Raw genomic sequence first — 22,611 nt, 5'->3', positions numbered from 1 at the left:
TCAAGATTGAAGTTTTCAATGATGTCATTTTACTTGGATCCATAATCAATGTCTGTGGAAGCCGCAGTCAAGAAATTGAGGGATGTATTGTATTGAGGAAATCTGCTGCAAAAGACGACTTTAAAGTGTTAGGACTCAAAGGCGTCATTTTATGGAGTTAAATAGCTCTGGTGTAAGTCATGGTATTTTCAATCATGTCATATGCATGTGAAAGCCGGAAAATGAATAAGAAAAACTGAGTAATTTAATGCCTTTGAATGATAGTGTTGGTGTTCAATATTGAGTCTCCCACGAGTTGTGAAAAGAATGAACAAGTCTGTCTTGGATGAAGTATAGCTGGACTGTGCCTTACAAGAGAGAATGATGAGCCTGTGTGGTATGTGTGCTGGCCAGCTTACCACGAAGGACCTGCCCCTGGAAAAGGACAACATGGATGGCAAAGTTGAAGGTCAGTGAAAAAGAGGAAGATGCTCCTGAGATAGTCTGACTCAGTGGATGCAACAATGTGTTCACGTACAGCCAGAACTTTGAGGATGACAGCAGACTGGGCGGTATTCCATTTTATTGTTCCTAGGGTCACAGTGAGTCCGATGAGACGTGATGGGAGCTAACACCGAAGCAATAATTGGCTTGAACTAGTTCAGATAAAATACAGCATTCTGAGCCATGTTCAATCATTCTTTAAGAACTCAACAAATATAGATCAACATACTCATATCCTGTTTTGCATTATATAGATGATTAGGATCAACAAGATAGTTGTGTAGGGGTGACTCGTGCAATGGGCGGAGATGTGAATTACTCAGAATTATTTCCCTTTGAGACTGCCAGTTCTACTTTGAAACCAGACTTATTACAAACACCCAAGCTGTACCGTGTACGCCGCATGAGGTTTATATGTCTGCAGTTATTCATTAGTTATTTAGTCACAAGTTAGTAACATGTCACTCATAGAGATAAAATTGTGTGCTTTCCTCTTACAGAGAAAAAGTAAAATCTATGTTAAATAAAAATGAAAAGGTCTGACAGTTGTGTATCGTGAACTTAGAAGTACTCATTTTGTTTAAAATATTCAGTAAAAGGAGAGTTATCATTGTTGCAAACTATTTCTTTATGTGTGCAATGAGTATTCCAATTGCTTCCTCAACTTCACCCCAGACCCTCTCTCCTACTCCGCCTTTCTCCATTAGTACCATTTTATTTTCCCTGGAACAGAAATGCAGAGGCATAAAAAATCTCCTGTTTTCAACCTTTGGCAAAATGTACTACTTCTCTTCTCTATTTATGCTGGGTGCTGTACTAACTATGAGCTGGGATGCTGTACTAACTATGCTGTACTAACTACTTCTGAGTTGGGAATGACATTCAACTTACTGTTTCCCCCAGTTTTCGTATACATAGATGAATGCTGAAATTTAAAGTGTCAACATTCTATGCCACTAGGAAATGACACCATTTAAATTCAGTCACTTTATTGTACCATACAGTCGCAGCAGCAGATGTTTATGACAGTGCCCATTAAGTTATTGTGCCCAGTGTAATTACGTTCTTTGGCTCATCATTACTATAGTTGACGGGCAGGGAGCAGATATTCTATTACTTTTGAATGTTTCCTTGGTCCTCAAACCTGTTTATCTAGAAATGTGATCAGCATACAGTTGTTGCTCAATTGCAGACTGTCTTAAATTTGGAAGATATGATTGAATCTCTCTTATGGGTAGTGGAGTGAAGATTTTTCTTACAATGGTTTGCATTTATGAATTTAGATATGCAGGTGTTATTGAAATTGTCAAAGAACGAAGACGTTTTCCTTTGAAATAATACTGGTTTTCTGACAATATTGCAGTGGTTAATAGTGATTTGAATACCTGTGTAAGTCACATAGCTTATCGGTAGAAGGTTAATTAGATCTCCAATCTTCATAATTTTTGAATCCACCTGTCATTTCTTTATGGAAGTCATGGAATAATCACAGGTTCACGTGGTATTTTATTTCTATTGCTAAAACAGCATTTCTAAAATTGTATTTATTCTTCTATTCTAAGCTCCTAGTATGGTACCTTATAGGCAGTTACCAATTGCAATGGAGTTGATTCTGGTTCATGGTGACCTCATATATGTCAGATTAGAACTGCGATCCATAAGGTTTCCAATTATTAATATTTTTTGGAAGTAGATCACCAGGCTTTCCTTCTGAAGTACATCTGGGTGGATTCAACCTCTCATCTGTTGGTTAGTAGCAGAACACATCAATTGTTGCACTATATAGAGATTCCTAGTATATTGTAGTCACTTTAGGTTTTCAAATGAATATTTGAATGCATGTATGCTCTGACATATCTGCTTTTCCCAAGAAATGGTGACCTCCTAAAATAATGTACCAGGCCTTATGCATTGTTATATTCTGAGCTATTAGATACTGCATGACCATAGTTGGGATTCAACAGATATTTGCTGAATTAAAGAATTTCCTACTAAATGTGCTTTAGGGTTACTTACTTCTGTTTTATCGCTCTTTTACTTCTACATCCAGGCCATTTCTAGTCCTTTTTCTTCCTATTGTCCTTTTTCCCTTTTCAAAATTTTTTTGTTTTAATAACCTTTATATATTTTACTTTTCTATGGCTCTTCTACTTGCTAATTATCCCAAAGAGTTAGTGAAAATGACTGACAAATACCATCGTGGTGAGTTATGAGGTTGCAATAAAGTGAAATGCGTTAAACTGTATCCCTGAACTCACCTATGTCTTATGTGAGTAGTGTTGTTTTGGAAGCAGGAAGTACAATGGTCTGTCCGCTTGGGTTGAGCTGATGAGGAACGTGGTTTACTCATTATGACCTTTCAATGCTTCATTCATGGCTGAGCAAGCAAAGGGATAACTTCAAAACAATAGGTGCTACTTATTAGTGATGCATTAATGTCTATGACTAAGGTATAAACACTCCAAAGTCTAGATTTCTCCCCACCCCCACCCCCAAATCACTTTGTATGCTTATGAGCAATTGTGGCTCTTTTGTAACTAGTGAGATTATATCTTAGGCCTCGAACTCAATTATTGTTTAATTGAAATTAAAAGATGTTAAAAAATGAACAGTTCCTTCCCCTTACCTGCATTCAAATATGGCACCTTGGCTTTCTACTCCCATAAGGATTTACAATCTTGGAAATATACCGGGGCAATTCTATCCTGTCCTATGAGTCAAATCAATTCAGTGGCAGTGAGCTTGAATTCAACCTTGGACATTTGTTCACAAACAATGTTCAAACTTCAAAATTATATATGAATTATACCTCTCTCACCTTGTCTGATCTCTTTATCAGTTATTAAAACTAGAAATTATTTTCCCCTTCCTTACCAGATAAGCTAAAATTGAAAAAAGAAGTTGAGGTACTTACTGATTTACCCACAGGCTCAATGTAGGTGTTTGTTTATTGCATTTGAGATTATAAATTCAGGTGGACTTCTGGCTTCCTACCGTTAGCTTCTCTGATCTTGTCTCCCACCCTTTCCTTCATTGGCTTGTTCTCTAAATATGGGAAATGTTCTACTGGTCTTAGCAGAACCAGTCTCTGTATGAGATTCCAGATTGATTTCTTTCTCTTCAGTCAGTTCATTTTAAAGCCACATCAATTCAACAGCTTTCAGAAATTCTGTTAGAGGAATCTTCTAGGGAAAAACACCACATAGGATAACCACTAACTCTAAAAATAAGAAGCATCATGAGTTTAGCTCATTCTTACTGCTCATGTATCATCTGAGATCACTAACTGAACTTGTCTTTCAGTTCTTGCTGCGTTTTCTAGTTCATTAGGCAAGAGAGAAGTAGAATGATTATCTTGCTCATTTATTATATTCCAAAAGTAGCCTTAGCATATGTAGTTGTGTATAAGCTGAGTTTTTCAGCACATTTTTAATGCAGATTTTGTGGTAAAATTAGGTGCCTCAGCTGGTATTCGGGTTGGCTTATACTTGAGTATATATGGTATTATGATATTGGAATATGTGGATCATGACAATTCATAAATATATATGATACATATAATTATTGACATTGTGGGATCTAAGTAATTGATAGCATATATAGCAATTCCTTTAAACTTTTCAACTCTTTTAGAAACCCTAATTTTTCTTTTCTTTTTTTGTAGCAATGTTAGCTATGAAAAAGAGAGAACAACGGGATGGCAGTTCTGGGGGAGAGGACATGAGAGAGAGGGAGGCAGGGAAAAGGAAGTGGGTGTTAACAAACTCAGGGGCAAGGGAGCAAGTGACCAAAAATTGATGGTTTAGAGCATGGGGAAGGTCTGGCAGGGCTGGATCATGGACAGTGTAACTGAGAGGAATTCCTGAAACCCAAATGAAGGTTGAACAGGATAGTGGGACAGGAGGAAGGTAAAAAGAAATGGAGGAAAGAACTAGGAGGCAAAGGGCATTTAAAGAGATCTAAATACAGGCATGTACATATGTAAATATATTTACATATAACAATAGAGAAATAAATCTATGTACATAGGGAAATAGATCTAGGTACATATATTTATAGATTTTGTATTAGGAAGCAGATGGACATTGGGCCCCTACTCAAGTACTCCCTCAATACCAGAACACTTTATTCTAATAAGCTGGCACTCTGAGATGCTCACTTTCCTGACACGTGGGTGCATAAGCAAATGTGGTGAAGAAAGCTGATGGTGCCCAGCTATCAAAAGATATAGCATCTGGGGTGTTAAAGACTTGAAGATAAATAAGCAGCCATCAATGTGAGAGACAACAAAGCCCACATGGAAGAAGCACACCAGCCCGTGGGATCATGAGGTGTCGATGGGATTAGGTATCAGGCATCAAAGAACAAAAAAGCATATCATTGTGAATGAGGGACAGTGCAGAATGGGGACCCAAAGCCCATCTGTAGGTAACTGGACACCCCCTTACAGAAGGCTGGGCGGGGAGGGGTTGAGCCAGTCAGGGTGCAGTGTAGCCACGATAAAACATACAACTTTCCTCTAGATCTTGAATGCTTCCTCCCCCTGCCACTATCATGACCCCATGCTTTTGGCTGAGCTATGTCCCAGGATATTTGATTAATTATTGTGGGTTTCCCTCATTTTTGTGACCCCCCCTTTTTAGTGATGAGTCAACTGACATAAGTGAGTTGAAGTCTGTCACTCTTCTAAGGAACTTTCTCCTGAACAGCTGGCAGTTTCAAACCGCTGACCTTGATTCAGGTTAGCAGCCCAACACAATCCACTCTGCCACCAGGAATCCTGCCACTCAACAGTACAATCAATATTGTTATCAACACATTTACGGCGTCGAGTGTCAGCACGTTGATTTGACACACAGTGACCCCAGGTGTCAGAGTAGAACTACCCTGCAGGGTTTTTCCAGCTGCCATATTTATGGAAGCAGGTTCCCAGGGGCTCCTCTCATGGAGCCACTGGGTGGGCTAAAACTTCCAAGCTTTCATTGAACAGCTGAGCACTTAGTTGTTGGGCCACCAAAGGTCCTAGCCATTAAATGAGGGGATATACTTATAGTGCTGGTCGTAGAGACTGTCACCTGGACAACGCTCTAGTTTATAGGTATAACTCTCTGGGCCTAGCTCATCTCACTCATAGGCATGTGTACTTTCACTGTGCCTGTACTTTTTTTCCCTGACCCCGTGGCCATGTGCTGCTTCACTCCTCATTGTGCTATTTTTGTTCTTTCTAAGCAGTGGTCCTGAAAATCTGACAGGATTTTCCAGTTGTGCATGATGTAAGCTTATTTTTATTTTTAAAAGATTTGGGTCCTTTGGGATGCTCAGAGGTACTTTTCTCTAGCTTCCAAACCCTTAGATAAGCTTGAATATATTTGCATGGCTAATTTAATTGCAGGTGGTGATATGTTAGCTACCTTCTTGACTACTCCTTCACTCTCATTTGAACTAGAGTCAATGTTCTTATACTCCTGGAATTTTTTCTTTTCCAGTTCTTGATATTGTTGCTAGTTTGAGGATCAAAACGATGTATATTTCCCTCAGGAAATGGCCAATGTAAATTCTGCCTACTGTTATATATTTCCACAGACTAACATGGTGCCTATCACATAATACACATGCATTCATTTTGAAAAATATAGAAAGAAAAGAAGTTCTTCATTGCTAAGGACAGTGGCCGTGTCTTTTGCATCGTTGTAGTAATAGACTGGACAAACATGGGGAAAATGCGTAGAAGATTTTGTTTATAGACGCAGAGAAATTCCCATTTCTATAACAGTGTCTGGCTAAAGCACCCTACAGAGACTGGTCAACAGGTGGGAAGGAAGCTAACAGAATGACACAGGTTCAATTTTGCTTTCACAATTACAAAGTAGGAGACTTTAGTCTGAGCCACCTCTTTGCCTTTCTCTGCATTTCAGACAGAACCTCTACCTCAGGCAGCAGTTAGGAAGTTCTAACCTGCTGAAGGCAAAGAATGATTTTGGCCACTCCTGACTCTATAATGAAGGCTAAATTGATCAGACAAAGAGTGGGTATTCTCAATCTAAAGCAAATGGAAGTCAAATGTTATGGTATTAATTTTATTTTTAAGGAATGTCTACAGTTAAGCTTTCATTAAAAAACCACATTTTTTTTTGCCATTTATCAATTCCAAATTCTAATTCAAACCTAGGAAATGAACACAGATTACATTTTGTTTTAGTCTATTAAAATCTTGAGAAGGAAATTGCATGTGATGATTTTAAAAACAAAATAGATTTAGGGAAAAAGTTGCAAAACAGTAAAAATGTTTTAATTAGTGACAAGGGAAATGAATAGGGTAATAATCCCATTGAGATTAAAAAGATAGTTGTTAGATATGAGGCAAATTGTTTGCAGGATAATCTCATTAAGATGGAGCTAGAAATATCTACTCATGTGTCTTATCTGTTTACAAAGTCAGTTGTCTTTAATAATAAATTGTCTTTAAAAAATATTTTGTCATTGTGTTTAATAATGTTCTTGAAGCAAATATTGTGGAATCAAGAATAAACTCTTTTCCAGTTCTTTATTGGTAGTGAATTTCCTTTTGTTTTGTGAAAAGTTCACAGAAATAATTTTCATAGCTTTGTATGCAAAACCTCTATCCAATGATAAAATATAGTATAGCTAGTATTTGAATTCTATTCCTTTCTTATACTTTGCCAGAATTTCATTAGGTTTAGATATAGCTTTCATTCATTATAAATAGAATGCCAGTGCTCCTTAACTGTTTGAGATGTGTTAACATGCTTTGTAGATTTTAAGTGAAAATAATTATAAAACAAACTCATTGTCATCCACTTGATCCTAACTCACAGTGACCCTCTAGGACAGAGTAGAACTGCCTCTGTGGGTTTCCAAGCTTTGTCTTTCTCTTGTGGAGAACCTGATGGTTTAGAACTGCTGACCTGCTATAAGCAGCCCTACACATCAGGCTACCTTATTCAGCGAAAATAAGCTACCAGAGACCGGGTGGCATGGTGGTTATATGTTGGCCTGCTAACCACAAGGTCAGCAGTTCGAAAGCACCAGCAATTCCATAGGAGAAAGATGAGGTTTTCTATTCGTATAAAGTTACAGTCTCAGAAACCCACTGGGGCAGTCCTACCTGGTCCTAGAGAGTTGCTGTGTGTCAATATCAATGCAGTGGTTTATTTGTTTGCTTCTTTTGGGTATAAGATGTTTTATAAAAGTGAAAAAAATCAGGATCTTGATCATTTAATGTTACATATTAGTTGGTGTAGACTAGCTTGTGCTATCAAAATAAAGATCTCCCAAATATCAGTCACTTCAAGCACTAGAAAGTATGACTATTCACTGAGAGCTGGCAATGCTACGTGTTCGCACAGTGCTGTCCTTACTTGGTAATTCAGCAATTCTCTGGAGCATTGCCCTTCACTGCACGAAAGGCAAATAAGCAAGAAGCAACATGCCTGGTGTCTCTTAAAATGACACAGAATATCTGTTTACTGGCCAAGAACAATTACATGCCCACCCCTGATGATATTCAGAATGAGAAGTACTATATTACCAGTAGCTGGAAGGAATGTGGGAAGTAAATATTTCTTAATAGCTCGATGAATTCAGAGCAGCCCGCATCCATTCTGAGTAGTACAAATATAATCAAGGCCTATTTGTTAGCACTACTCTATGCGGAGAAGCCCTATTGGCATAATGGTTATTCAGGGGGCTGCTAACTGCCAAAGGTAATAGTCTGAAACCCCAGCCACTCTTTGGGAGAAATTGGGGGTTTCTGCTCCCATGAAGAGTTACTGTCTCAGAAACTTCTGCACTGTCCTCTGGGGCTATCAAAGGCCCAGATCAACTCAGGGTGGTGAATGAGTACTGTGTGTTAGTGTAGGCCAGGAGTGTCAAAGTGGTGACCTGCGGGATGCATGTGGTACGCGAGGTAATTTTTTGTGCCCCATGATGTTCTGAAATAAAATGTAATGAGAGAATTGCGTGTACAGTATTGCCTTGACCTCCTCTAAGTGCTATTTTCTTCATAACAATCTTTTCTATTTTCATTTTATTTCAGAGCATCATGGGCCACAAAAACTTAACTTGGGGGCTGCATGTGGCCCATGGGCATCCAGTTTGACACCCCTGGTGCAGGCCTTGATTTATAAAAGTGGAGTAACATTTGTTGTTCAACTAGTTGTTTCAACCAAGCATTGTAGAAAATAGTTTCTTGATGGGTCTTTTGGGATGTGATTGTGCCTCTTGGTAGGACAACCAGATGAGCTTATCAGCATTTGTAAAGCTTTGTATCCTTGACCACCTTGCCTTTGGGGGGCAGTTCTATTCCGTCATATAGGGTCACTAAGTGTTAGCATGGATCCCAGGGCAATGGATCTCTCTCTCCGTAAGAGACAATCATGAAAAAACAAAATGGAAAAACACAGAACAGGGTTATCATGGAATCCAGTTCTGATTTGTAGGGCCCCATGGGTTGTCAGAGTGGAATGAGAATTGTGCTGATAACGTTTTCAAGGGCTCATTTTCCAGAAGGAGATCTCCAGGAATTTTTTGTCTCCTTTCTGGGGTGCCTCTGGGCACACTCACACTTTCAGCAGGGTGTTAACCATTTGCACTCCCTGGGTACTCCTGTGGTACACTTACAGACATGGAAAAACAGTAAGAATCTCATGCAATTCGTAAGCCAGTAGAGTTGATAACTGCGTATTTTAAACCATCCTGAACAGTGGTACATGGGAGCCCCTGATGGTGTTACCACTGGGCTGCTAACCTTAAGGTCATCAGTTTGAAGCCACAAGCTGCTCTTAAGAAAGATAACAGACTTTCTACATTGTAAATAGGCTCAGAAATCTACAGGGGGTAGTTCTAACCTATTCTATAGGGATGCTGTGAGTCAGAATCTACTCTGTGGCAGTGAGTTTGAAGTTAGCAGTGGTACTGAAATGATCAGAGATGAATTTTTATGGGTAGATTAGAATAGGGCAGATTATAAATAAAGAACCAAACTGATTGAAGCCAATTTCTAATTGTGAAAATCTACATTTTTGACAATGAATAAAATAAACACCTGCTTGTTAAAAACAGTCCTAAATTGCAATTTTCCATTTCCATAACAATTAATTCTACCCTTTCCCCACCCATTCCTTCTCGTGCCATTGTCCCTCCCTTGATTCTCTTTCCTGGAAGCATTTAGAATTCTTCATCAGTCAGCAAATAGTAATCCAACTGCTATTTTTAGAAATTTAAATCCTAGCTTCACAGGTACTTGGGCAGTAGATGGAGGTGAAGGTCATGGGAGAGTGGAGGAGTTAGCCTCAAGCAGCTATGGGACAAAGCGGTATAGTCACTCAAGAGAACCACCCAGGAGCTAAGTCATTTCACAAGCTGCTGTCTTTTAGACTCTCCCTCAGACAAACTGAAGAGAAAGGTATCTTTCTCATACCCCGCCCTGAATTCTACCACGTTTTTTGTATTTCTGCCTTGGTGGTGCAGTGGGTTAAGCATCGGGCTGCCAACTGATTGTTCAAATTCTCCAACCTCTCCAAAGAAAAAGCTGAGGCAGGCTGCTTCCATAAACATTTACTGCTTGGGAACCCCTGTTGAACGCTCAACAGCACAATCGGCTTGCTGTACGTCCGAATGGGCGTGGTTTGAAAGGGAGAAGGAATCACCAAGGCATGCTGTGATCCTGAAATGAGTTTCCATATATTCCACTCCAAGCAGTTTCATGTTTTGAATTTTGCTTATATGCTGCATCATGGTCCAGCCATGCCCAGTGGTGAATCACCCGGGAGGCATGGCACCCATCCCTGGTGAGTAAAATGATGACTTCTGTGTCCTGTAGCCCCTGGGGAAAAGTCCGCAGTCCTGTGCACACCAGGAGGGGATGGCCGCTGAGGCACGTCCGTCTGGCTGATTAGCTGCTTTCTTTCCATGAGTAGGAACTGGAACATTCAAAGGCCCTCTGCTTGTTTCATGTGTCAAAAATGTAAGACGCCGCGCTTTGATTGATTGGAATGCAAGTTCTACCTTGGATAAAGTCTGTTCTCCATATCCAAATCTTCTGTTGAGATTTCTTATTTTTGTGCACAGTAATTTGGTAAGAACAAGTGACCCTAATTATGTCTCATGTAAAAGAAACCTTGGTGATGTGTCTGAGTAGAGTTCTATTGCAATGGACTGTATTTGATTTAAAAAAAGTTATCCCATCATCTGAACAAAAGGGGAAATTATCTGACAATCTTCATTTCTTGCCACAAAACTGTATCAAAAGGATAGCGCGGACTACATTTCAGTGACCCCAGGTGATACAAGGGATGACAGAATAACCTATTAGTGAGATAAACAAGCCAATTGCTTTCGTATCAAGTGCTACGGACGAAGACCCATGTGTGCCAGCATGGAACCATACTTTATCAGGTTTTTTTGGCTTGTTTTTTCCCCCCTGAAATTGATCAGGGAAAAAAAGGTACTTTCAGGGGAACTTAAGTTTCCAACTTCCAAAAATCTTTGAAAATTTGCACCAGTCAGAGATTTTATTAGTAAAAAAAAAAAAGTGTGTAATCAAAGAATCATGGAAACCAATAGAAAAATTGTCAATGTGTACAGCATGATCCTGAACAGGATGAGTTATTTGTGATTAAGAGAAATTTAAACCTTCAACCCAATAATCCCTATACCTTAATCTACCACAGTATTTCCCACATTGTTACAGAGGCATGCTTAGCTGTCTTTCTATCTCCATAAGCCCACAAAAGCATTCATTTTTATGAAGATATTTTCTATGAAGTATCACAACTGTGCAACGGTTAGTGTATTTTTTATAGAATTAATCTACCTAAAATGTCCTCTGGGTTAGTGAATATATCTTTTGAAGTTCCTGGTTTATATTGCATGTGTACATACTTGTTTTAAAGATAATGAGTTCATTTAGAATTCACTCAGTTACGTTATTAAAGTCTGGACATCAAGGTCACTAGCATTCCTCACATACTTTGTATGTCAAAAGAAAATTCTAATTTACATTGAATAGATGAAATATATACAAATCTAATTATGCTTAGATATAAATCTAATTATGCTAAAAGCCTGCCCCCAATTTTAAGATGATTGAAATAATATTTGACAATTAAATAGCTAATGTTTGCTGAGTGATTAGTAGGAGTGAGTTACGGTCCTAGATTTTAACTTCTTTAATCCTTTTAACTGTTCTATTATGTAGCCACTGCAGTTCTCACATTTTACAGATTAGAAAGCTGAATCACAGATAGCTACTGCCGATGAGTTGATTCAGACCCAGAGCAACCTTACAGGGCCACGTAGAACTGCTTCCTAGGGTTTCCCAAGGACGTAACCCTTTCTCCTATTGAGTGGTTGGTGGGGTCCAACTGTTGAACTTGCAGTTAGCAAGCAACCTGATCGACAATCCACTCTGCCCCCAGGACTCCTTGGATCACAGTCAAAACAACAACACCCAAACTGCTTGCCATGGAGTCGATGATGACTCATGGAGATCAAATGAGGACAAGCTAGAACTGTCCCTGTGGGTTTCTGAGACAAATCCTCAGAACGCTTTGTCTTTCATGAGTGGAGCCGCTGGTGGTTTTGAACTGCTGATTTGGCAGTTAGCAATCTAACTTGTAACCACGGTGCGTCCAATCACTGTTGTTCTTATGTGCCAGGGAGTCAGTTCTAACCCCTCATGACCCGATGCACAACAGAAGGACACATTGCCCGGTGCTGCATCATCCTCACAATTGTTCTTCTGCTTGAGCCGATTGTGCTAACAACACTGTCACTCCATCTTGCTGAGGCTCTCCCTCTCTTTCACTGGCCTTCCACTTGACCGAGCATGGTGTCCTTCTCCAGGGATGGATCTGGCTGGCTAACTTGATCATGCTCTCACAGCTGGTAATTGGCAAAGCAGGGATTAAAATCTAGCAGTCTGAATCCTGCTATAAATAATATGTAATACCTCTTCAGGATATAATCCCTACAAAACAATGAGAGAAATTTAGGAAGATCTTTGAAGCCCCTTAAAAAATTGGTCGCTACTTATTTTACGTTGTAACATTTAATTTCGATTTTGAGAGTTTGGATGCTAATGTACTAGGTTTACAACTAAAGTAGGATCAAATAAAAACACATATGCTAATGCTGCCTTCTAAACACTCTGATGCAAAGCTCTTGGTGGTAGATGGCAATGGGCTATTTTTGCAATTAAAGAGGCTTTTGAGAAATTATGTAGTCATGAATGTCTTGACTGAATGGTGAGCAAATGGTGAAAAATTTTACAGATTAAGAAATTTGGATAGAGAAGTTTTACAATTCACTTGCAAGTCATGTTGCAAAACGGGCCTACATAACTAGAACAAGGAAGAGTGGGGTTTCTATAATTTAAATTAGTGGATAGTCTTTGAAGAAAGATAGCATTGGTAATGAAGGTATGGTGTGGAGGTGTGTCTGATTGCCTCTAACTGGACAAGGGAAAAGAAGACTCGAACTCGTCATTAGCCCCAGGTTAAGTTCTATGAGGCAAGGGTCAGGCATGCCTTCATCCTGCAACCTTCTTTACCCTCTTCTGACACCCAGCAATTTCCCAGGGCACTCCACTCACTTCTAGCTTTGAAAGTCTGTTGCAATGGCTATATAAAACTCACAGACAATATTCATAATTTTGAGATCTATTGGGGGATTTAACAAATTGGTCAGGATCAGAAGCATTAAGGAAACATTTCTTTTCTCCACATTGCCTCTATTCAGCTGTGCCTGGTGGCATACAGCTCTCATCCTTGACCTTGTAGCCATACAGTCCCTTGGTCTCTGCTCTTTGCAAGCAAGAAAACAAACCAACAAACCAAAACAACTCAGTGTCTTCAAGGCAATGCTGACTCATAGCGACCCCCCATGGGTTTCTAAAACTAGAATTGTTTCCGGGAGTAGAAAGCCCAGTCTTTGTCCCAAGGAGCTGCTGGTGGTTTCAAACTGCTGCTGATGTGAATTGCAGGCCAACACACAACCACTACACCACCAGGACTCCTTAGACAAGTGTGGTAGTACGCGGGAATTACTGCTAATTCTCTTTAGGTTTAATAATGATATCCTGCAGCGTTCCAGACAAAATTCTGGAATTTTGCGCTGATAAATACCTACAGGACATCCCACTCTGCACACTAGCCTACTGCCCAAAGGTATCTAACGTTTCACTTGTCCCTTACACACGGCTCTGTCTCCACCCACAGAGCCACTGTTTCTGTGGCCACCCCTGCCACCACAGCATCTCCACACAGGGATAGCAGGGTCCAAAAGATACCCTTGGCTCCTGGCTCCTCTTAATGGTCACGAGACTCCCCCCATTTCTGCATCTTAGATGGCACATTTTGCGCCCAGAGGGATGGCAAAAATGACAGCTACCTATGCTCGAGTTCCATATACATTACTGGCATGCTCCCACCCAATCAGACAGGTCAGTCCCAGGTAAACACTGAAGGGCAGGATTTACAAAGTTCTTACCCAGAGTAAGATGCAAGCACCAAACGCACCTTAAACGTGCACCTGGGCTGATCTGTACGCTCAGGCAAAGCGGGGAAGGTGTGCAGAGGGAGCTCCAGCACACACTGTACAAACACTGGCCGAGTTTGGTTGCTTTTGACGCTGGCATTATTTTTCTTGTTTGTTTATCTCCTGGCCGCCAGGAAAATCTCTTTCAAAACATTGGCTTGATGCAAAGCAAGAAGGAGATTTTAGTGAACACATGCAGTAGGGAATATAGTCTTTAAAAAATTTGGAAAAGCCACTAAATCAGTGTATTTTTACAGACTTCAACAAATAAACCTAAACTAAACTAAATTAAATTACAAAGCAAAACCTGGAAGAAAGAGAGAATCTTTTCAAAGTGACCACATTATAATTTTAAAATGACAAGTTTTCAACAATTAAAAAAAAACAGAGGGCATTCAGTCCATGCATACCATGCAACAACAACGACAAAAAGGCAATATATGGTTCATTTAGAGGAGTAAAATTAAGTGACAAACATCCCAGAGGAAGCCCAAATTTAGATCTACTAAGCCAAAACTTTCAAACACAAGTCTTAAATATACTCACACCTAAGGGAAAACATGGACAAATTACTAAAGGAGATCTTGAAAACAACGTGTATTTGTCTGGGTAGACTAGAAAAACAAAGCCATAAACATGCATATGTGTATGAGAACTTTATATATTAGAGTAATTGAGTATTGAGAAAACACCTCAGCCCAGTTCAGATCAAGTCTGTCGGTTCGATTTTAGCCATATATACGATACCAACCTATAAAGTCCTCTTCAGACTCATGAGACACATGCAATGATGCTGAATGCAGGAGGATCACAGGCCAGTGAGTGGGAAGTCTTGTGGCTCCAGTGGCCTTGTAAGCATCTCAGTGCTGGCAGTGGTCTCCACATGGCTGCTCCAGCTCAGGACACTAGTGTAGCTCCATGTGTATTGTCAGCTGCAATGTCTCCCAGGGAGTGAGCCGAGAGAGAGAGTGTCTCCCACCTCCAAGGAGGAATACAGGAGTTCCCAGAATCCTCGGGAGAAGGCCATGCCCACACAGAGGCCTCACTGACTATGACCTGATTGCCAGGCTAGACTCCAGCTCTTCACTATTAATCCTCTCAAATTGACAAATGATTATATAACTACCACACAATTCTGACCAAGATGAGAATACCAATAGTGAGATATAAATCTTAATAAAATGAACCAAACATAAATTCATTTCTGGGCTTAGAAAGTACAATAACCGATTTACGTCTGGAATCAAGAGCAGATTTTAGCCTGAGAAGAAGGAATCAACAAACTTGAAGATAAGACTATTGAAAATATCTGGTTTAGAAATAAAGAGAAAGACAAATAAGGAAAAATAATAGTGCCTAAGTAAGCTGTCTGACCAGATTAAGACCAACATACATATTATATGCCTTCTAGGAGATAAATCAAAGAAAGACGCAGAAAAAAAGATCGAAAGCTTATAATTGACAAAAATATCAATCTGCATTTTTAAGAAGCTCAAAAGAGCTATTAGTAGAATTAGTGAAAGATATTCTTACTGAGATAAATTATAATTAGACTGCTCCAAGTTAAAGACAATTTGACTCAACTTGCAAAATAGTTTCTTCAAACAGATTATTTATGTGTTGAGGATTGAATGATATTGCTAATTTTTTTGCTTAGCTCCTTCCCTGCTTTTCACACTCAATTTTGAATAAAATTTCAGAAACCCTCTATTTTCCTTCTTAAATTTCTTCATAAGTTAGTCAAAAGTGTGTTGAAAGAGCTTCCTTCACTAGCAATTAAAATAAGTTGTGACTCAAAATAGTACTCTAAATCCCAGAGGGAGACACTAACTTTCAGTTTTAACTTCTCCTACCTGCCACTCAGCCAAATTTTACAGGAAGTCAGCCTCTTTTTAATTATTTCTTTTTCCATTAATTTTAGAGAATGGAAACATACGGATCTGTCTGGCAGGTATTTTGGTCTGTGTAAAATGATATTTGGGAATTTATTTGGAGGAACTAGGATGCTGGTTAAAAATCAAAGCAAATATTTTGCTGATGCTTGCATCAGTTTTAGTACCAAAAGAGTTCACACTCCTTGGTTTCCCTAGGGATGTGGGGATTGAGAAAACCACAGAAAATGCTATTCTAGGGAATTTTACTGTCAGACAAATGCCATAAGGCAAGAGCCCAGAGAAGCTTATCCTCCTCCATAAGCAAGAGCAGGCTAGTTATAACTGGACTGGGTTTCAGAATGCTGGATGCTGATTGAGAGGGAATAGAGGATGCTTGGGCAAAGAGAAAGGTGTTAGGAATGGCTCTTGGAATTCATCCCCAGAGTAGCAGCCTAGTGAGTTTTTCTCCAGAACACGGCTGACTCCCTGGAAACCCTCTTTGTTTTGAATGCTAGGAGATTTCTCTTGTGTAAGCTTTTCTACCAGGAAATATGGAGAATTCTTCAAGAATAATATCCACCTTAAGTTTTAACTTGAATAAGAGATTCTAATGGCTTGGGATAAATTTTTTTAACTTAGTTCATATAGTGTCTGGGATAAAAATGGAAGTGTTATAAATGATCTGATAATTCTAAAAATATAAGGAATGTTTGTAATATGAGTCTCATGAAGTTTGCCGACACCTTCCCCTCAGAGTGCAGCACACTTCATTGTTCAGCGTCTCTCTTCTGTCTCCTTCTGGAATAAGGGGAGTGTGGTTGGTGTGGCTAGGGAGAAATGCATTTCACTAAGATGCTTGATTTGCTATTCAATAAGCCATACAAAACACCCGATGTTCTTAAATGACATGAGGAAAGCAAATCGAGGTCAAATCGTGGTCACAAAATGTGCTAAATCTGGAGGGGACCAAAAGATCAAGTACCTACACTTAAGCCTTCTTTAGAGCAGAACAGCGATTAGCAGGACAACAGCTTGCCTGAAAATGGACATTGATTTTCCCAGGCACAGAAGTAAGTGTTAGTTGGTATAGTCTCCACTATTATAAAACCTCTCCAATATATTACGTATGGAAGATTTATTCTTTAGAATCTAACATATACACGCATAGCAAATGCATTTTGTTATTAGGTGCCATGGAGTTTATTTTAAATGATAACAATCCCATTTTTCTGTAAAACTGTCTGCTAGGATTTTCTGCACTGTAACCTTTACAGAAATAGGTCACTAGGTCTTTCTCCTGAGGAGCTACTGGGTGGGTCCAAACTGCCAATCTTCTGGTTACAGTCCACTACTTAGCCATTTGTACCACCAAACCCCAAACCAAGCCACTGTCTTCAAGTCAATTTCTACTCATAACAACCAGTCAATTTCTACTCATAACAACTGTAAGTCTTTATGGGAGCAATAGCTCAATTTTTCTCTCATAGAGTGACTAGTGGGCTTGAACTACTGACCTTGTAATCAGCCGTTACAATGTCTAACCTACAACACTACCAAGGCTCCTCAATTGTACATTAGCACTAGTCATTTCTCTGAATTCCAATGGCCCAATTCTTTTATTTGAAGTTTTACACATAGTTAGATTACTTCATGAGATAATATTCTTGCTCCTATATATTTTAAGATTTCACTTTAATGAACTTTAATTTCCCTTTATTCAAGGACTTGGATTTTCTTTAAATTCTTTTAAAAGTAAGTTTTTCAGAAAGCTGTGGTGAGGAGCTAACAAAGTTGTGGAGTGGAAGTGTTGAGTAGATGCTAATGGACTGATCTGAGAGGATTGAAAAAATGGGTATCATTTAAAGAGTTACCACTCTGAAGGGAGAAAAATGGAGGTGAAATATAGAAACACAGTGACAAGCTGAGCAAGCAGTACTTCGCATGAAAAGGAGACAGTGGAATATTTCCGCAGGATTTCAGTTTCAGTGACACTGTTGGGAAAGTGATTGGGGCTAACAGAAATGATTTATTTGAAAGCTCAATGGTGTAATTAAGTGATAAAGGCAAAATGGATAAGGACGAAAAATAAATGAGATAGTATGTTACACATGTCAATGTGCTGCAGTCGGTACTATGATAATTTGATTATTTAATGGATGTAAGATTTATTGGCTATTTAGTGAAAACCAAAAATAGTTGTCAGAGTAGAACTGTGCTCTATAGAGTTTTCAATAGTGGTTTTATTTTATTTTTTTTCAGTTGTAGATTTCCAGGTCTTTATTCTGACTTAATTTAGGTGGATTCAAACCTCCAACCTTTTGGTTAGGAGTCAAACTTATTAACCACTTGCATCACATAGAGACTCCATTTTAGTGAAAGATACTATGTAAGCCAATTAGAGGTATAGAAGAAAAATGATCATAAAGGAATGATAATTATTATGGTCACATTTCTTTTTTCAAGTAGAAATATGTGATCAAGTTTATGAGATGAAAGATGACATCAACTGCCTAAACAATATCACAGGGTTTTGCTCACATGGTGTCTGATGGTGAAATCATGAGCAAACTAAAGCATAGTACACAACTCTCTGCATGGTCTCCAGTCCTAGAAATCCCTGACAAGCCAGGTGGTGCAAGTAGCTCATAAGAGGTGAAAGCACTTTCCATATTCCACAAGAAGAAGTGTGGCAGTAATTATGGTTTACTACTTACCGAAAGATCTGGCTGGAAAGTTATGTGTTTCATCGGTGCTATACTGCACCCTGACTGGCTCATCTCTTCCCTGTGACCCCTGTGTGAGGAGATGTCCAATTGTCTACAGATGGGCACTGGGTCTCCACTCCATGACCCCCACCCTCCACCCAATTCACATTACGTATGATTTTGTTTTGATGATGATAGCACATGTGCAAATGTATGGATGAATGTATGGATTGTGATTGTGATAAGAGATGTAAGAGCCTCCAATAAAAATATTTAATAATAATAAAAAAGGGTCTGGCTGGTCTTCAGGGTGGCCCTTTTGTTGGTAACCTCTACATAGGGAGAATTGTTATGTGGTTGCTAATGCCTAACCTTCAGAATGGGTTGTGGAAACTGTACACCTCCTTTACACGGGGCTGTAGGAAAACTTATTCTGAGGATTCTGCACACACTTATTCAAGTGCTTCATTGCTCTATATTAGGAAGGAGTGACATACGGTTCTTAATTTCTATGTCAGGTTCTTGAGGATTTAGGTAGAGAAAGAGGGAAGGTGGGTGGACACTGTGTTATCTCTAAGCTGGAGAATGTTAATGCATAAGGAAAGTGCATATATTGAGGAGCTGAAACTGCATAAAAAAAGAAGAGCTGAAGACTGAAACGATATATCGATATCGAAGAAAATATTTGACCTTTTTGACGCTTAAACCACAGTTGCCAATTTAATCACTATTTCTTTAGATGGTAGAAAGCAATGCCTGTTAAGTGGCCAACTAACTCACTCTGCATCCATACAAAGACAGCCATGGGGCTCCTCTTTCATCCCTCATCACACAGAGTATCCACAGTTCTCTGCCTCACAAATACATATTTCCTGCAAACATTTGTAGGTGGCTTTGCCATTCAGTTATCTGGAGTGTTAAATTCATTGTTCTATGTTTCTGCTAACTGCTCTTAAAAAGACCAGGGAAGCTGAGGTTTTACATACTAGAGAAAGTTTGTTTTATTCATTTGGGCAACCAGGGACTTGAGTCAAGGACTATTTGGGAAATTCAGGGACTGAATTCTTATGAGGCTAGAGGTTATGGAAGCATTATTTGCTCCAACTCCCCCACTTGGTGATCTCATTCCAATGTGTAAAAACTAATGCCAGTTGATTGTAAATAGATTTTTAAAACCTTAACCCAGGCTTTTATTGCTCTTTTGTGTCGTAGCTTCATTTTGTGACCAGCTATAGACTGTGTCATTCCCAAATCCGGTAACAAACTAATCTCCAAATTTATGCCATTGACCCCAATAATTGATGAGTCAGTATAAACCTATCACCATGCCTGAAAATACAATTTATAAATGCATTCCTTAATGAAAAATATTTAGTAGCATTTTATCAGGAGAAAGCCAGCATATTATCTGAGAAAACATTCATGCTGAAATTTGTTTAAAAATCAGTTTCATTATTTCACAGTCACACTTCAGTAGGACAGGTAATAATAGGTTCTTTTCGGCGCTTAAAATAGCTCCTTTGCTTCTGCTTATAAAGAATAAAGATGAATTATTTACAGATATCTGTGAACAATAAGAACAACGGCCTAATTCTAAATCAAAGTTACTTTCTTGGCCATACTAGCATCAAGAGTTAATCAATGCTCCCCTCTTCCAGGAAAATATTTACTTAGAAGCCCCACCCCCACCCCCCCACCCCCACCCCCCACACACTCCCTCCCAATTTGTTTATCCAAACCTCTCGTCCTCATGTTTCAACCAAAATTTAACTATTTTTGGACGAGTTTTCTTTCATCTTCCCACACTGAACCACTAGGTTTGTTAATCTTATCTTGTCCTGAAGAACTCCATCCTGCCCCTACACATTGGAATTACCACTGAAAGAGGAAATAATTGTTTCGAGTCGATTCTATTTCATGGCAGCCCATGTATGTCAGAACAGGTCTGTTTTATAGGGTTTGTGTTAACTGACTTTTTACGAAGTACATTGGCAGACTTTTCTTCCGAGGCACATAGAGGTACATGAAAACTACTAACCATTTGTTTAACAGCTGAATGAATTAACTATTTAGACAACCTATGTAATAAATGTATGACTACTTGTTTGCATTCTTCATTTATGATGTTATGACGGGTACTGTTCCTTTTCAATTGTCATCCTCGCACCTAATGTCCAAAAGCAATATACAGAGCAATCATAATTTGAAAAAATAACAGGTAACATCAAATTCTTACCATAATTAAATTACACCTACCAGTGCCCGACCAATATGTGTCAATTTGGCTAGGTAATGACTCTTTGGTTTGGAAGTTATATAATGATGTAATATGAAAATTATGGAATGATCACCCATGATACAATCCCATGTGATAAACTAATCAATTGTAAGGAGATTAAGGATGGGATGTTGCTGCCCCTCAGCACTGGAAAATCCTCTCTGACTCAGAGCGACCCAATGACCATCAGACGGAAACATGCGCCACGGCATCCAGATCTTCACAATCGTTTGCTTTGAGCCCACTGTGACAGCCACTGCGTCAGTCATCTCAGTAGCACATTCCTCTAGTTCTGGTAACATTCTACTGTACCAAGCAAGATGTCTTCTACCACGGACTGGACCCGCCTGATATTATGTCTCTCCTGATAACAGCTCCTAAGCGCTTGTGCGAAAAGGAGCGGCAAGATTCTCACTTCTAAGGAGCATGCTGGCTCTACATCTTTCAAGACAGATGGGTTGGTTACTCTGGTGGTTTGTGGTACTTTTACTCTTCTCTACCAGCACCATAATCCAAATGTATCAATTCAGTTTTCCGTATTCAATGTCCCACTTTTACATGCAGTTGGAGTAATAAAAAACGCCATGGTTTGGGTGAAGTACACCTTAGTCCTCAAAGTGACATTCTTTATTTCAGCACTTTATTTTTAATTTAATGTGTTTTAAATTATTTTTCCCTTCGATTTGTGGGATAGAAGACATACAAAGAAAAACAGATGTTATGTATTTGTATAGTCCATCTCATCAAAGCAGTGGCAATTTCCCAGTAATCCTTTGTGTATGCTGTTGTGGTTGGTGTTGCTAGGTGCCATCGAGTTGTTTCTGACCCATAGCAACCCTACGCCCAACAGAAGGGAACACTGCACTGTCATGGGCCATCCTCACCTTTGTCCCTCTGCTGAATCCATTGTTGGAGCCAGAGTGTCAATCCATGTTCTTGAGGGCGTTCCTCTTTTTCTCTGCCCTAAGCATGCTGTCCTTTTCCAGGGGCAGGTCTCTCCTAACCAAATATCCAAAGGACACAGAACAAAGTCTCACCATCCTTGCCTCTAAGGAGCACTCTGGCCATATGTCTTCCAAGAAAGATATGTTTGTTCCTTTGACAGTCCATGGTACTTTCAATATTCTTCTCTAGCACCACAACTCAAATGCTTGGTTCTTTTTCCGTCTTCCTTATTGTGACTTCCACATGCATATGAGGTCATTGAAAATGCTACAGCCTGGGCCAGGTCCACCTCAGTCCTCAAAGCACCATCCTGTTCAATATCTTAAAGAGGTCTCGAGCACCAAATTTATCCAATGCAAGGTGTCTATTGATTTCTGACGGCCACTTCCATGAGTATTGATTGTGAACATGAACTAGACAAAATCGGTGACAATTTCAAAATTTTCTCTGCTTATCCTGATGTTAACTGTTGGCCAAGTGGTGAGGATTCTGGTCTTCTTTACATTAAGTTGCAGTATATACTGAAGGATGCTATTCTTACTCTTCATCAGCAAGTGCTTTAAGTCCTCCTCACTTTCAGCAAGCATGGTGGTGTCACCTGCATATCGAAGGCTGTGAATAAGCCTTCCTCCAATGCTGATGCCACACTCTTCTCATAAGCCAGCATTTCTGATGATTTCTGCAGCACAGTGATTACAACCCTGATGTACACCTTTTCTGATTTTAAACCACGTGTAGTCCCTTGTTCTATTTGCACAACTGTCTCTTT

The sequence above is a fragment of the Echinops telfairi genome, unplaced genomic scaffold (genome assembly GCF_000313985.2).
Source record: "Echinops telfairi isolate 266 unplaced genomic scaffold, ASM31398v2 ScPeMD7_2;HRSCAF=8, whole genome shotgun sequence".
Classification (NCBI taxonomy): domain Eukaryota; kingdom Metazoa; phylum Chordata; class Mammalia; order Afrosoricida; family Tenrecidae; genus Echinops; species Echinops telfairi.
Note: the sequence above shows the minus strand (reverse complement) of the source record.